General features: G+C 39.8%; 1 pseudogene; it reads left to right on the top strand.

The window, feature by feature from the left end:
- The first annotated feature begins 15,329 nt into the window (after positions 1-15,329).
- LOC126595334 (exopolygalacturonase-like) lies at positions 15,330-18,279 on the top strand (annotated as a pseudogene).
- The last annotated feature ends 7 nt before the right edge of the window (positions 18,280-18,286 follow it).

Genomic DNA, 18,286 nt, shown 5'->3' with positions numbered 1-18,286 from the left:
AAACTAAAACAAATTAGGCAATAGTTAAGAGAAATTGCAAGACATCAATTTAATCATAATTTATAAACAAAAAATTGTAACAGGAATTGAGAGTAAAATACATACTTTGGGTTGTTGACCAATTAACTAAACTTCAATGTCTTTTTTATGGAATGATGGAATAATTGAATTCTTTAATCTGCAAAAAAAAATATTATTTGTTAAATTAATTTACAATTGTAGATGACAACATATATGAATTAGCAAATTGTAAAAAAAAAAATTGAAAATGACAACTATGGAGATTCGAAGTTCATACTTTTGAGGATCATGGAAATTGAAGACTGATAGATTGATAGACTGGTTGAAGACTGTGACATGCTATAGATGAGAGAAGCAGTGTACGGCTTGTGTACCACGGGATGGATCAGACTGAGAGAAGCAGTGTTCTGACTATTTTTTTCAAACTAGCAGCAGAGCAACAGTCGGCTAGAATTAGAGAATAATAAAATACTAATTTTTAGTATTGGAAAAATGAATGGAAGATGAAGTGTTGGAAGTTGGAATAGGTTATAGGTAGGCTTTAGGGTTATTTAAAGAGGGCCGGATATTCTTAAAATATTTAAAGAGGGCCGGATAGTTTGTCTAGGAAATAGGAATGATTTAACTGAAAATAATAAAATAATAAGTAGTACTAATTTTTAGTTATAAACAAAAGCAGGATGGGCCTAGGACTACTGTGGTCCTATGGTCCCTCCGCCCCTGCTGCTAGGAGCTGGTATTATGGTGCTGGTGTGGTCATGCCAAGTAAAAAGATAATTGATGCTAATTTTTCATTCTCTAATTTCTGTCAGACTTTGGCGCGCAGATTGCTTTATGAAACATTTGGTAAAAACAGCAGTCAAGCCAAAAAATCATTATTTCTTTAGAGACGAGAGTTGTCCTAACTCCTAAGAAACCAAAGACACAAACAGATGCTTTTCATATATGGGGCTTTTAGATCCAGGTCCAAAAACATAGAATTGTTTTAGGAGTGAGTCTAGTTATCTAATTATATATTTTTATTTCTTTTATACTCATTTTATATTTTGTAAAAATATTAAAAATCAATTAAATTCTTCTATTATTATGCATTTTCGAACTCCAAAAAAATATAATTAATATCTTATAACAAAAAAAACTAATATACTAACATAAATTTATCTGCAAAACATTCTACCTTAACTCAAGTAACAAATATATGAATGTATATTATACCTATACGTGAGATATGAAACCTAATTAAAAGGTAGAAAAGGATAGACATGAAGCTATTAGTAACTTTAACAATTTCAAATAATTTTCAATCTAATAGTGAAATGGTGAATGATTTCTTCACAACCGAAACAATCTCATCAGCGATGAAAATTGGATTGAACAGGTTGGAAACTCGATAAGAAATCTTGTTGGCAGCAATACTACTTTTCAAGGAATATTTGATGTCATAGGGTGGACAGTTACATTGTTGGTGATTAATATTCTCATCTTAAACATATGGGTTAATCCATATATTGTTGAATACACCTTATATACTTAATACACTTCACATTTATTTTTTCTCAAACTAAATTATAAGCAATATTTATAGATAATTAAACCTAAGAAACCCTAACTCAGATGGGCTAGGCCCAAATTCTAAACTAACAAGGAAAACCCAAATACTAAAATAAGCCTAAATACTAATATTTTCCAACAACCCCCCCCCTTCGGTCAAACTCATGGCGGAACACATCATGAGTTTGCCAAAGTAGATGTGGATGCAAGACTCCAAATTCCAGTACTAATGCCATTGCCGATGCCGAAGCTGATGCTGATGCCGATGCCAATACTAATACTCATGTCGATGCCAATGCCAATACCAATACTAATACCAATACTGATTCCAAGTTCAAGCTACCATGCCCAATTGAAGAATACGCGGGCCACAAAACCTTTAAACAACCAAATTGTTTTCCTTCCTCCCCCCCCTTTTTTTTCTTCATTCTTCCTTCTTTTTGTTCCTTCTGTGTGAACAAATAACATATCTTTCTATTTGCCTATTTTTTCCTTCTGTGCAAACCAGCAACATCAACCTTTTTTTTTTCCGTGGGTGTACCGTTGTGGACGGATTCAAATGCAGCTGTGAGACTACACAATTTCAGACTTTTTTCCTGCAAACAATCAATACCAACTAACAAATCTAAAACGAAAACACAAACATCGGAAGATGACTAAAACAAAACTAATACAAACAAATTGGCACCCATCAACAGCAGATTAAATCCCGAAGATCCAACCTGCTCTGATACCAAGTTGAATATCAGAGTGTGCAACGAACAAGACAAACAAAATAGAAAGAATATTATTAAAAGAACAAGAATGCCGGAACGGCTACAAAACCCTAAGAGGCTACATTATGACTGACTTGTTTCTCAAACTAAATTACAAGCAATATTTATAAAGAATTAAACCTAAGAAACCCTAACTTAGATAGGATAGGCCCAAATCCTAAACTATCAAGGAAAACCCAAATACTAAAATAAACCTAAGGGTAAATTACATAGTAGCTCCTCAGGTTTGAGGTCTATTACAACCCTATACAACATCTTTAAACATTTCACTTTCATACCTCACCTACTATTTTATTTCAATATAGTACATCCGTTACATTTTTCATCCATTGATCTGTTAAAAACTGACGTGGCTGCCACATTTGTACCACGTGGCTGCCACCTATGTGCCACGTGGCAAAACTTTTTTTTTTTAAATCTTTTCAACAAAAAAATAAAAAATAAAAAATCCTCTTCTTCTTCCCCACCCAAGCCTATCCCCTTCTCCCATCCTCATCACCCACCCCTACCCGAGCCCACCCTCTTCTCCCATCTCCCATCTCCCATCACCCATCACCCATCACCCATCACCCACCCCTTCACCTTGCTGAGATGCCAGATGTAGTGGATGTGAAGCCGCCGAAACCCGTCGAGAGCGAGGACCACAGAGCGACACAAACGGTGGGGTCGGGCGTGAGTTCTTTTGTGGGATTTGGGTGTGAGTTCTTCTGGACGTCCGACATCAGGATCTGGGTATGAGTTCTTTTGGATACCTAGCAATGAGCTGTACAAAACCCTAAATGGTGAACATGGTGCGGCTCTGCACGCAAGCCCAGTTCAAATCCACATACAGCCTCCCGTCAACAATCACCACGCGAAACACTACGTATTGCTTGGTGGTCTCTAAATGGGCGGTGGAGATCCGGATTCGGGCCCAGGGCTCCAGATCGTGGTGGATCCAACGGAAAAACTCGGGCATTTCGGGGCTTTTTCACGGGACCATGGAGGACGGGGTCGTTCAGGGACTTCGTTGCTTTTGTAGCGGTAGGTGAGGTAGGAGCAGTGGATGAGCTTGTACGCTTGGTCATGGAGGGTCTCGTCAGTGAAGGTTTTAGGCGGGAAAAAGTGCCACGGCGTCGCCCCGAGGTTGTGGATAGCCAATGTTTTGATCTGGGTGTGAGTTCTTCTGTGGGATCTGATGCCCAACACGTACCGCCCTGCTAGGATTTCAGGTTGAATGTGGCGGCGGAGTCGGGGTTAGGATTTTTGGATATTTCGATTTGGAGGTCAGGGGGAGGTGAACAGAGTGGTGAAGCAGGGAAAGGGAGGGGAAAAGGTGGGTTTTTGCGTTTTTGTTTTTTTGTTTTTTTGAAAAAAAAATTAATTTTTTTTTGCCACGTGGCACAAATGTGGCAGCCACATCAGCTTTTAACGGATCAATGGATGGAAAATGTAACGGAGGTACTATATTGAAATAAAATAGTAGGTGAGGTATGAAAGTGAAATGTTTTAAAGATGTTGTATGGGGTTGTAATAGACCTCAAATCTGAGGGGTTACTATGTAATTTACCCTAAACCTAAATACTAATATTTTCCAACACACCCACATTACTTCCAATAATATCCTCATACACTACACTCTCAACATAAACTCCACATTTTATACAGACAATCCACACTGTTATGTGCATAATTCAAACAATTATCCTAGATATGGCGATCCTTTTAGGTCCTGCATGCTCAGTGGAGCTCTTCATCCTTTTCCCAGGCAATACGAGCAACCGTCGCTTCCATACTTTTCTGGACATTATGCTGAAAACAATCCTAATCCATATGGGCTTTACCCATGTAATGAATTGTTTCACCATCCTACTTGCCCTTGCTTCTATTGCTATGACAAACACTTGCGGGATTCAGCGCAATATGAGATGGTCAAGTGACCTTAATCCCTAAATGGGAAGCTTTTTTCATTCCCATCCAGATAGGGTGGTGTTAACCGGTGGTGGCCGGCCATGTCTTCCATTTTCTGGTGGTGCTCAATTTGTATATTTAATTAGGTCAAAATTGTCATTACATATTAGGGTTTATAAGTTATTTAAAATGCAGGGTGTATTCAACATTGTTTGGGGTGCTAATAAAAAAAGCCTAAACATATTACTAATTATAAAATAGAAAGTTGAACTACAACACATCTTCTTAAGGACATGCTTAAAAATAGTTAGCAATTAGTTACATATTTTTTGTTGCGCCTTTAGTTAGGATTATAAATTGACCCGAAATCCAAATGGAGTTTCATCATTCTTCCATTAATAAAAAAGAAAATAGCCAAGTGAAAAATCAAGATGGCTTTGTGTTCGGGCGAAGATTTCTTTGGAGAAGGATCCTTGGATGTTAGCACAACTCCCCAAGGGATTGACACTTTGGATGTGTAATCGGGCTTTTACTTGTTGATGTGCTACAAGAAGAGGACAAAGTTAATTCTGAAAGGTACCTTTGTGGGGCCTTAGGTGTAAGCCTGGAGACTCGCAATCAAAACTAACTGAGTGCTAGGCGTGCCACTGCTATCTCAGTATAGTAGATATAGAACAAGAGTGTTTTAAGTCTATTACTTGCACCCCAAGTTACTCGGACTTCTTGTTGTCAAAGGATTATTGTGGATGGGTTAAGTCTACATTAAGTTCTTTTTCTTGCCTTGTAAACAAGGACTTTTAGTTCATAGTCTTGTATGTTCGAATGAAGGGAGTCCAGATCCCCTTAAGTCATTTGCTTGGTTCTTAATTGATTTTAATGATAACATATCCATTAAACTAACTGGATCCAGATGCAAATGGAACTTTTAAAATAGGAAAGTTGATGGAAATAACTTGAATACATACTGGAGAATGCATTAAGTAATAGATCTACAAATTTAGAAAACAAACAAAGAGCGTCGAGCAAGATTTCACCTTGTCTGTCAAGGTTGAACCTCTTGCAATCACTTGTCTTAGAATTAACATGGGTTTATATACTAAAATGGGATGGATGGTAAACAAGTTTACACAAGGGACTCGATACTACGCCACTAAGAGAGATAACAGAGTTCTAAACTGCACAAGAGATAGCTTGTCACTAAAAAGGACTGAATCTAGGTTGATTTCAGCTTTTGAATGCAAATTTGGCTTAAGAGCAGAGTTTGTATGTTTGTTTGTTTGATTGATTGGTTGAGTGTCCTTGTCTCTGGGGCCTCTTCATCCTTTTAGGCAAATTAGCCCGACTGATGTAACTTTGTTCTTGCCCGAAAACACTTGGAGGTTAGTGAGTCATCAACTTTTTACTTGGAATGCCACTAGAAAGTATTCTTTGGCTGATAGTAGGTTAGTCTCCATCACTTGTCTTTTTAATGGTAAGCACGTGGCTTATATTTGGTTGAGAATGCTTCAATTTGCCTTTGGGCTCAGTGTTGGTCTTTAGGCAAGTCCCCTTTTAGTTGGCATCCTTGGGCTTTCCTTCATTTAAATCCAATGTTCAAATATTAACCAAAACAATGCCCCCTTTAATCATTGTTGAGTCTGTAACCCAAGACACTAATAATGATTAAATAGCAGTTGGTTAACTAAAACCCTTGCACTAACCACGAATTCCATCGTTAATGAACCATTTACTATATAATCCTTACTTAAACTCCTCGGCAAAGTACATTAGTCTTTTCAAGCCTTCAAATCCCCAAAACTTTCTAGAATTCTCAAAACCTTCAGATTTTCCAGAAACTTATCTCATTCTTCAGTTATTGCCCCCAAATTCTGATTTTCTTCCCATCTTCTCCTCAAAATCATCCAATGGCACCCAAAGTTGCTCGAACTCAATCTCCATGAGAGGTTGGTTAGGGGATTTCCACCATGCGCTGCTTGCTCAATTGCCTTCATTGCTCTCGGGCAGGCCTACACACTGAACTATTCTTTGAGGAGGGAGAAGTGCACTCCTTGGGGCCTGCATGGATCTTTCCAGTCCCAATTGCCATTGAAAATAACATGCCTAATGAGATATAGTTCACCCTAAACCCATTTTTGGCCGAGTTGGGCATCTCCTCATCCAAATGGTCAAACCATCACCGTGGGTTCCCTCTAATGAAGGATGATGGATGGATGCAATGGATCAACGAGCTTGAGCCCACATTCAAGAAGAAATGGATAAACAACGGTATCTATGAGCTGATAATACTCTCTAAGACCACCGTGATTATTAAGCCAGAGCTTCTCACTATAACCCTCATCTTCTGGAACTCGGGCACCAATATCTTCGACTTTAGAATGGGCCCCATGTCTTCGACTATCCTGGATATGGCGCAGGTCTTCGTGCTCAGTCCCTTGGGTAGGGTTATAGACGTCACTCATGACTGGGCACCTCCTTCTTGCCCGACTGCTGAGAGCTCGGGCAACTCTGGTCCCATAATTCAATTGGAGTATAACTCTTCGACTTTTAAGAGTTATGTGACCTCTTTCACGAGTTTTATCCCATTTGTGAAAAAGGAATTTGGCCCTTCATCCTCCAACACTAATAGAGATCAGGAGCATATGTATTTTCTACTATACTGGCTCAAAAAGCATGTTTTCCCCAACAAGTCAAAGGGAGTAAAAGTCAAGTGGATCCCTTTAGTGGAAGCTCTGCATAATTTCGATGATATGGCAACGAGCCCCTTCCTCATTGCTCATCTTTATCATCTCCTGTATAAGATTACCAAGGGTGAACCATTTGAAATCAACCTTAATAGTCTTACTTGGATGATTCAGCTTTGGCTTCAATGGTATTTCCTTGAGCTTTAGGCTCTTAACCTTGAATTCCCTTCAAGGGGTTGTTCCTGCCCGAATTCTAGCTGAAGGTTCTCCAACCAATCACTCTACATTCACTTGTCTCTATTTCTTTAGAGTCTACATGACTCGAGCAGACTTGGAGTGGGGAGCTTCAATTCTTAGGAGGTATCCTTGGTTTTCTGACCAAGCCTTTCAAGACACATTTGGAGAAGACGTTAGCTCTTTCTATAGAGAAAAATTTATCACCTATATCCAATCGAGGGACCTGGCTTGGGGTGTGAGGAGTTACCGCTACGAGCGCGAGCTAGAAGTTTATCATCCAAACTTCTGTAGTAGGCAGCTGGGCTTCAAACAAGTTATTCCAATCTGTTTATTTGACTCTGTTCAATGTGGCATCTTCTACCATTTCCACTCTCCTCCAGAAGTCACCTTCTGAGCTGCCTGATGCAACCTTGAGGTCATGAGCAAGGTTGCCAGAAAACTTATGGCCCTCAATTTCGAATGTACTTCAAACTTCACTTTTTGGTGGGAGGCAAGGTGGACCAAGAAGTATGGAGGAGACTTACGCGAAGCACTTGACCGCCCTTTCAAGCATCTCTCCATCAAGTCTTATCCTAAGCAGAATAAGCTTGAAAGTTGGAACGAAATGATTCATCAGAAGAACCAACTCCTTCTGATAGGTACCTTTTACTTCTTTAACTTGTAATTTTATGAATCTGCATTATTCTAATACTTTACTTGGTTTCCCTACACTTGTAGCTCAAGGCAACCCTGTCGAGATGGATGTCGGCCAAAATGAAGAGGCTGGGGATGCCTTTGTGCTTCAAGAAGCTGCGGCTGAAGCAGAAAGATAAGATACTGGAGTAAGTGGGGATGTCTCCGAGTTACTTGGAGACTATGAGGACGAGGCAGAGCCTGTAGTGGAACCTCAGGTAACGAGTCAGACTTAGGCAACAATAGTAAAGACTTCTGAGTCTAAGCATGAAGAACGACCTCGAGCTCAACTTTCTACCTCTAGTCCAGGGGCAACCCCCACCAAGAAAAGAACAAGGGCACATGCTTTAAAATCCTTCAAGTCTTCCACTTCTGTAGCTGAGGCGAGCGTGGGTAGGAAGAAATAGAAGGCTTATAGTAAATGAATTTTGTTTCAACCTTCCCTTATTACTTGCATTTTGTGTTTAAGAGATAACAACTTCATTTTCCTCGAATCTAGGGCTTCAAATAACCAAGAAGCTTACTGTTGTTTCAAGGGAGGATCCACTGGGGGCCGAGATGTATCAAAAGGCTAATGATCTGCAAGATTCAACCCTTGAAGAACTAAAGGTATGGCCTACTTCTCAAGATTATTCCCCTAACCTTTTCCTTTTCTTAACTCTTTACCCAAACACCTGAAATAGGCCATAAGGGAAGAAATGATCTCTCCACCTAAGGCCCCTTCACCTCTAACCCGAATAGTACAAAATTATCCTTCTCGGGCTAAGTTTTCAAAGGTATATTTCTTTTTCATTCTTTAGACTTGTATCTTGACCAATCTTGGAGCTTTAACACTTGTCTTTCACTTTTGTAGGCTAAGGTTGGAGAATCCGCTTCTCAGATCGGGCACAGTTATTCTTTTATTCCTTCAACTTCTCATCCTTTAGTGGTGGCTCCTACTTCTCAATTTGACTCATCCATTAGGGAGATGTTGCACTTTATGGAAGAAGATAGCAATCCAGTGAGTACTTCTAGTATGAATCTTTGTGTTTTAACCACCCATTTTTATTTATACTTATTTTCTGTCTTGTTTCTCCTAACCATCCCTCGCACAGGAGTTCCAACTAGCATCAACAACCTTTGGGGAGCCCATAGTCCCTGAGATCCTCGTGGCCTCAGAGGTAATTAGCCCACGAGCTTCTCCTCATCAAGCAACCATTACAGATGAGTTTCTTTCTTCTACTTAAGTCTTTACTCAGGTATAGAAGTACCTTCACTTCTATCTTCTTTTTCATAACTTAGTTACTGACATGTACTCTTTATCTTTGATATTTATAGGCCTTTGGTGAGGGCTCGGGCACAATTCCTCATTCTCCAGTCAGTGGGAGTGATTCATCCCAGTAACCAGGAGTTACTACCCCTCATTCCAAGGTCTTGGGCTCTATTCAAGTATATTACTTCTTTCATCTTACCTTCCTTTATTTTGAATTGTAGTCATTTTCTTAACTTTGTTTTTCTTAGTTTGCAACAGGGCCCTGGAGAGGACTCGGGCCAATCTTCTTCACGTCTGGTGGGTAAAATAGAACTTTCTCGGCCTCCTCTAGCTTCTGGGGTCACAAGGATCCCTATCCTTAGGCCTAAGAAGAAGGTCAAAACTACTGCTACCACTTTCATTTCTGCTCCTTCTCTAGAGATCATTCCCTCTCTACCAATTGAGGTTGCTCCTTCTGCTACTGCTGAAGGTGTTGGAGAAATGCCTCCACATTTGTCATCTATTCCTTTAGCAACGTCTTTGATTGAGCTGGTCAAGAAGTTCAGGCAGATCAAGACCAAGCTGCAATCTTTTTCACCTTCATCTGAATATCATCTTCTTCAAAATGCTCGTCGAATATTCAAGGATTGAATGAATAGGGACTTCACTGCTTCATTCAGTCTTAAGATTCTTTATGACGTTGAGAAGGCTCTCACCAACTCTACAACGCTCAGTTACTGTCAAAGGCTCAATACGAGTCATTTCTCAGTTTCTTTGAGAATCTGCAAGCCCTGAGGGATTATCATCAAAGGAATGGGCATCTAATAGAGTTAAATGTTTCCAAGAAAAACACATGAAGACATCAGCCATACTTCAATAGTTAGTGGGGGAAGGATCAGTGATGGAAGATAGGATCGTAGTGGTTGATGTCGAGATTCAAATATTGGAAGAGCAACTTTCTTCACTCAAGGCCGAGAAGATGAGCTTAACCAATCATCTTTCCAAGAAAGTAGATGACATGGAGAAGATCTCTCAAGAAGTGGAGGAGTCAAAGAACCAACTCGCCAATAGTAACATGTATCTTGGAAAACCAGGCAACATTTTTATTATTATACAGACTTACTTTTCTAGAATATCTACCATGTCTGAGGATGCAAAGTTGTTAGGCTAGGATCTCTAGTAATCATTTTTACATGAAATGAAATGAACTTCTTCTTCATCTTTACTTATCTTAATTCTTGCTTTCTTTCTTTCCCATATATGTCTCTTGATTAAGGACCTGACTGCAACCACTTGGTCATTTCTTCTTTGTTTTGACATTACTGGTGTTGGGGAGTTGAGACAATATGGGGTCTATCTCATTCTTCCCTGGTGAGGAACAATCCTTGCTTCAAAAGCTTTTGGGCCATCACCTTAGTCGGGCGGCCATTCTTATCAGCTCCTAAGCACTGGAGAATCCTAATACTAGGATTATAAAAGCTAGCTTTTGCCACATTGGCAGTAGGGAGGAATGGTTGTGACTCGGCCTCCATCATCTCCCAAAATCTTGGTCCTACGACTCATTCCTTATGATAAATTGATACTTGTTGGTGTAGGATGGAAGGCACATAGAGACTTTGATGAATCCAATCTCAGCCTAGTAAAGCTTTATAGGTGGAAGTACTATCCACAATGAAGAAGGCTAGCATGATTTGCTTGAAGCCCAAGTCAACCTCCAGGGGCAATATCCTAGTGATGGCTCTAGAAAAACTGGAAACTGTTAGATCCGTGGGGATGATATCCTCCTCATTTCTACACACCTTTTTCATCTGCTTATATGGTAACACATTGACCACAGCTCATCCATCAATCAAAACCCTCTTGAAGGGCACTCCATCCAGATGAGCAGTTACATAAATAGGCTTGAGATGGTTGGCTAGGGTTAAACTTGGGTGGCTGAAAACCATTCGTTTTAAGTACACTCTCTTAGGCTCTTTTTTTGTGAGCTCGGGCAAACCTATTTTGCCCGACTCTTCTTTTCCTACTTCTTCAACACCAACATGTGCCATCATAGGTTCTGTTGCCAAGTAGTCACCATCTATTGTGGCAGGTTGATCATGCTTGGGACAAAACATGGTAGATAGAACAAATGTCATGTTTACATGGAAGTTGCTAGGTTCAGGTAAGTTCTATTCTTGCCCTCAATGTGGTCCATGAATTCCTCTAACCAAGTCTAGGCTTCTTTTGGCAACATTAGCTCGGGCAACCTTTTTTCCCGAGTTATGCCAAACGTCTGTGCCTACACTAGGTTCTCACAGAGAGTATCAACTAACAACGGTGGGGGCATTCCTCTCTTAGGCGAGATAGTTCCAAAACATATTGGCTCCGAGCTTCATCTTGCTGTTGGTATCATTACCATGTCTTCTTGAGCTTTCCTTAGGATTCTGTACTTCCCAAGATGAGGGCTCTATGACACATGATCTTCTTCCCCCTCAGTCTTGCTATTTTCCTTTTTTACCTCATTTTTACTTCTCCAATGAAGTTGATTTCTTCCACCATGAGGTACTTTCTCAAACTTCACATTTTCAGAGGTTTCTGAGGCAGTGTGGACTTTTAATGAGTTCATGTGAGCTTTATGTTACTTTGAACTCTCCTGATCATAGAGGCTCCCATTTCTTTGATAGGCCTTCCATATTTTCCTACTACATACCATTTCCGCCTAAGTTGGGTAGAATCTTTCTTGGTGAATGGGGGATATAATGCTCTTTGTTCTTCCCTTCATTCTGACATCATTGTAACTTGGTTGGGGAGGCCTTACATCCACCCATTTTGGTATTTTGGATTCTCTGTCTTCCACCTTTTCAGAGGCTTCATAATTACTGAATACCTCTGATAAGCCTTTTGGTTGAGAGTCTCCTCCTAACCTTTGGAAAACATTTATGGGGGTCTCTTTTTCAACTGCCTGCATGATACTTTTGTGGTCTTTTTGGTCCTCTTTCTCATTTCTTCTGATCAATTCTTGATCAATATTGGCTCCTGATGCTGGTACTTCTAACTCACATTCGCCCTGGCAATTATTACACAACACCAGTCCTTCAACTATGGCTACTTTGGGTTTCTCGGGCAACTTGATAGTTCCATCTGTTGGTTTATCAACTTGCCTCATTTCTGCTTTCACTTCTCAAGTGGCTTTTCCTTTCCCTTTTTTAGCCTATGTCAAGTTGATCATGTTTATTGGGGTTTCTGAGAAGGGATTTGTGTCAATCATCATATTGGCTTTTAGGTTTTCCAACAACAAATTTCCCTTCACTATGAGGTCTTGTATCCAATCCCTGAACTGGACACAGTTGGTTATGGAGTGATTGGAGGTATAATGCAGCTTGCAATATTTCTTTCCTCTTAGCTCTTCTGGCTTAGACATCTTTTTGATGCCGTAGGGCACAATCACTCTTGCCCGCACCAACTTTTCATAGATCTTCGAGGCCTTAGTTAAATAAAAAAAAAAACTCTAGTATTTAGAGGGTTTCATAGGGATAAATCCACCATCATTCATCACCACTTTCTGATCCTTGACTGGTTGGACTAACCCTTTCACTATTAAAGGTTTAAAGGGGGTAGTAATCTCTTCTGCATACATGTCCATCCATTCTCTTCCATGGGCATCATTTTGTTATGGCTCAGCTCCTTCAAACTCCACTTGATGAATTCCAGCTTTATTTTTGTAAAAAAAGGAGCCTTAGATGAGTGCTTCACTTGCTGTTCCTCAAGCAACAACTTTTCATACTTTGTGGCAACAATTACTAACTTTTGTAATGTATTGAACTGTATATCATAAAACTTTTTCCTCAAAGGTAGCTTCAAAGCCTTCTGAGCAATGGATATGAGTTAGACATGATTGATAGGGAATTGGCACCTCATTCTTGTCCTTCTAAACCTCATCATGAAGTCTTCTATAGACTCATGTTCGTATTGCTTCACTTCCACTAAATCATTGATAGACATCTCGGGCTCCATCATATAGAATTGCTCATGGAAAACCATCTTCATTTGCCCCCAGTTAGCAATATAATTGGGGGGCAACAGAGAATACCATTGAGATGCTAGGCCAACCAACGAGTTCCCAAACAATCTTAACTTATAATTAGAATTGTCTTTAAATGCCACGCAATGATTGGAGAACTTGAAGATGTGATCTCTAGAGGATACACTATCATCTTCCCCACTAAAAGTGGGAAACGTGGGCATCTTGAAGTTGAGTGAAAAAGGATTTTGCCCATCAATGTACTCTGGGTATGGCTTCCGGTAAGTGATCCTGAATAGTTGGCGAGCCTGAGGTTGAGCATTCTGGGCAACCATCATTCTTAACTTAGCTAACTCATCTCTGAGCTGCTTAACTTAGCTAACTCATCTCTGAGCTGCTGGTTAGTTGTATTGTTGTATGAGGTATGTGGGGTTCCCTATTTAGGGCTGCGATCATTGCCCGAGAAGGTTTCCTTCCTTGGGTTGGGCTGTCTCCACTTGGCATCCCTTCCCTTACTGGCTAATGGTGGGCGCCTATAAGGAAGAGGCTTGTTTGCCTTGGCAGGATCGCCTTTCTTGCCTGCTCTACCCCTTACTATCTAGTGAAAATAATAGGGGGTCGAGTAACTCCGCTTCTAGGATCTCCTCCAACACTGGCTGACTAGCTCCAGATCATTCCTTATTTTTTCCTTTATCCTTCTTTTCCTCAAGCAAAGGAACTAGGGGGATAACTGGTTCTTTCTCAGGACTAGCCTATCTCATCACTTCCATGGCATAACCATTTTTGGAGTAGAGTACTCTAGATTAATTTTCTTTGCAAATTCCTTGTTAAAGAACAGAGTCTGCTTACTTCTTGTCTGGTTTTCAGAATGATATTCTCCATACTTTTCAGCACTTGTACCATGGTGGCTTGCAAATCTTCATTGGTTACCTTCCCTCCTGACTTTTCAGATGAAGTCGGGCTTTCTAGAATAGCTGGTCCTTGCAGGGAAGGAAAATCCTCTGGATGATTTGTCATGCTCGATCTTGGTAGACACTGGGGTGGCCCGTATTCTTTTTCTTGGCATACAAGATTATGAATATCCCACTGGGCGTGCCAAAACTATGTTTAGGTGAAGATTTCTCTGGAGAAGGATCATCAGGCCTTAACACAGCTCCCCAAGGGATTGGCACTTTGGATATGTAGTTGGGCTCATGCTTGTTGATGTGCTACAAGAAGAGGACAAAGTTAGTTTTGAAGGGTGCCTTTGTGGGGCCTTAGGTGTAGGCCTTGAGGCTTGCAATCAAAACTAACTGAGTGCTAGGCGTGTCACTGCTATCTCAGTATAGTAGATGTAGAACAAGAGTGTTTTAAGTCGATTACTTGCGCCCCAAGTTACTAGGACTTCTTGTTATCAAATGATTGTCGTGGATGGGTTAAGTCCACATTAAGTTCTTTTTCTTGCCTTGTAAACAAGGACTTTTAGTTCATAGTCTTGTATGTTCGAATGAAGGGAGTCTGGATCACCTTAAGTCATTTGCTTGGTTCTTGATTGATTTTAATGATAACATATCCATTAAACTAACCAAATCCAGATGCAAGTGGAACTCTTAAAATAGGAAAGCTGATGGAAATAACTTGAATACATACTGGAGAATGCATTAAGTAATAGATTTACAAATTCAGAAAAAAAACAAATAGCGTCGGGCAAGATTTGTCAAGGTTGAACCTCTTGCAATCATTTCTCTTAGAATTAACAAGGGTTTATATGCTAAAAAGGGATAGATGGTAAACAAGTTTACACAAGGGAATCGATACTACGCTACTAAGGGAGATAATAGAGCTCTAAACTGGACAAGAGATATCTTGTCACTAAAAAAATACTAAATATGGGTTGATTTCAGCTTTTGAATGCAAATATAGCTTGAGAGCAGAGTTTGTATGCTTGTTTGTTTGGTTGGTTGAGTGTCCTTGTCTCTGGGGCCTCTTCCTCATTTTATAGGCAAATTAGCCCGACTACTGTAACTTTGTTCTTGCCCGAAAGCACTTGGAGGGTAGTGAGTCATCAACTTTTTACTTGGAATGCCACTAGAAATTATTCTTTGGCTGGTAGTAGGTTATTCTCCATCACTTGTCTCTTCAATGGTAAATACGTGGCTTATATTTGGCTGAGAAAGCTTCAATTTGCCTTTGGGCTCAGTGCTGGGCTTCGGGCAAGTCTCCCTTTAGTTGGCATTCTTGGGCTTTCCTTCATTTAAATCCAATGTTCAAATATTAACCCAAACACTTTGAAATTGAATATCTTGACAACGTTTTTGTTCTTATTGTCAGCATCTGAAACTTAAGCTGAGCTGGGTGTGTTTGATGTCACAAGTGCAACATATGGTGCAAAGCCTGAGTTTGATATCATGCATATCATTGGCTCAGAGTAAGGCTGTTGTTCCGAGCAGGACGTACATGTTAATAAAAGCAAGTTTCAAAGGTCCTTGCAAGGCTTCTATTGAGATTCAAGTACAAGGGAAATTAACAGCTCCAACAAATGGCAACAAACTTATTAGATTGGATACTCAGGTTAGTTTTGAGCACTTCAATAAGCTTATCGTATCAGGTGGTGGAACTTTTGATGACCAAGGAGCACTTTCTTGGAAGAAAAATGACTGCAACAAAAACAAAGATTGCAAATCTATCGCCATTAATATGAGGTTCAACTTCGTTACCAATTCCACAATTCAAGATATAACATCCCTCAACAACAAGAATTTTCACATCAACATTTTGAGGTGCCACAATGTCACATTCCAACATTTCAATGTCATGGCACCTAGGGAGAGCATAAATACAGATGGAATCTATATCGGGCGTTCAACTGGAATCAACATTACAGATGCACACATTGGAACTAGGGATGACTGTGTTTCCATTGGCGATGGAAACAAAGAAATCACCATAACTAGGGTTACTTGTGGACCAAGCCATGGCATAAGTGTTGGAAGTCTTGGAAGGTATTGGAATCAGAGTTAAGAACTGCACCTTGACTAATACATCCAACAGTGTGAGAATCAAGACATGGCCTGCTTCTCCTTCGGATGGTATTGCATCAGATATGCATTTTGAAGATATTATCTGTTGGAAATGTGCCCTAAAACCAATCATATGATGATACTTTACGGACATTTCACATGTTAAACTAATTTAGTTTAATATCAAGGGCAAAGATTATTGTTTTAAGCCGTCTCATATAAATGTTATATGCTTAAACGATAAGTCCAAGGAATATGTAATTAGGAGAATGCAATTTAAAGAAGTTAGATTCATGAGACCATTCTCTTTCGTATACATATCCTAAACGTTCCTGATCATAGGATTGCCAATTGGGCATTGACAGTTCGTTAAGATCAGTACGTGCTGTGTCTTCTCTCAGGGAGAGTGACTAGTCTCGAGTCATTGGTGTGACTGACACCAAGACAAGTACGTAGGTGCTCAATAAGAAATGAGTTCACTGAACACGATCAACGAAGAGTTCTCATACTCATGTCACATGAGAACTCATGGTTGGGATAATGCAAAGTAGTCCTTTGACCTGAGGCATCATAGTTGTCTTGTGGTTAAGTCCTTGATCTTTGATTATGTCAAAGTCACTTCATTCGAGGGTGTCCACGGCATCGTTGGGGTTAAGCCACTTAGCCATGGAGGCAAGTGAATGCGCAACAAGGGATCTCTAACCTTCAAACCGTTTGAGGGAGAATACTCTATGATATGATTAAGAATCTTTGGCCAAAGTATGAATGAGATTTAGGAAGTCGTTCCAAATCACATTCAAGGTAATCATATAAGTACATGAATCACATTGGATAGTAGACATGAATAAACTATCAAACCAAACAATGTGGTCAAGAGTATTGTATTAGAGAAAGACTGTATTGCATTGTAATCCTAAACTGAATAGGTTCTCCACCTCTTCTGATTAGCTTGGGTAACCATGAAATGCTGCTAGGTGTCACTCTTGGTTTGTGGAAGCCCTAAACGTGTATAAACACTAAAGGGAGAATTGAAAGTAAGTTTCAATTCACAATCGATTTGAAAGAGTTTTAATCACCCACTGCCTCGCTAAAAGGGACCTAATGGATCGTACACCGTGTAAGGTAGAGATTGAAGAAACAACGGAGATGAGTAAGAATAATTAAATAGTTTAATTATTTATGGCAAGGATGAATTAATATGTTAATTAATCAAACGAATAAGTTCGTTAAAGACCTCGGGATAGTTTTGGACATTAAGGCCCAATGGGCTTCGAACGTCAAGTCCATTGACTTAAGTTGTATGACAACTTAATGAATAATGATTCACAAAGGCCCAAATAGTCCAATGAATCCCTATGGCCGGCCATTTAGAGATAGAGTGGGTTTTGGACTTATTTACAAGTTTGCCACTCCAATGAATTAAGGTATAAATATGACTTTATAGCCAAAATTCATTAAGGGTTTCTTTTTGGAAAAGGATGAGAACACAAAGCTCTCATTTCTCTCTAAAGAGGCCGGCCACCCTAGAGGAGATTAGCTAGCAATCCAACTTCCTCTAGGTCACTCATTTCTACTTAAATCTAACCTTGATGTGGAGACTTAGAGGTTCTCTATTTTGAGAACTTGGAGAAACATATTCTTCCATCCAAATCCATAGATCTAAGAAGCAAGGAATGAAGGCCCTCTCTTTGGGTGATTAGCCTTTGCTTATGCAAAGAGGAATCTACAAAGGTATAAATCTCAACTCACTTTGTTTTGAGTTGAGTCTTGGTTCACCAATCTACTAGGCTTTGAATTTCATGGTTAATGTTTTGTTTTAAGTGCATTCAAGTATGATTCCGCCTTTTAATTGTTAATTGCATGCTATAGATGTTGCTTAAATGAACATGTTTTCACAAAATTATCCTTCATTATCATGGTCAATGTCAGCAATCTTGTCCTCATAGACCAACAGTACTGCCCATGGAACCAGTGTAAACAGAACGTTCCATAAAAAATTAAGATCAGCAACGTCATCTTTAAAAACATTAAGGGCTCATTTGCAACTCCCCTCGCAATCTAGATTGTATGCAGCAGTGGCATACCTTGTGAGAAGGTGGAATTGGCTGACATCAATCTCACCTACAATGGAAATAAAGGTCCTCTTACCTCTCAAGGTTCTAACGTGAAGCCCACCATCACTCGCGTGCCAAATGCTCTTGCCTGTGCTACCTCTTCTTAATCAAACA

Source organism: Malus sylvestris, chromosome 13 (genome assembly GCF_916048215.2).
Source record: "Malus sylvestris chromosome 13, drMalSylv7.2, whole genome shotgun sequence".
Taxonomy (NCBI): Eukaryota; Viridiplantae; Streptophyta; class Magnoliopsida; order Rosales; family Rosaceae; genus Malus; species Malus sylvestris.
Note: the sequence above shows the minus strand (reverse complement) of the source record. Positions and strands in the feature narration are given on the sequence as shown.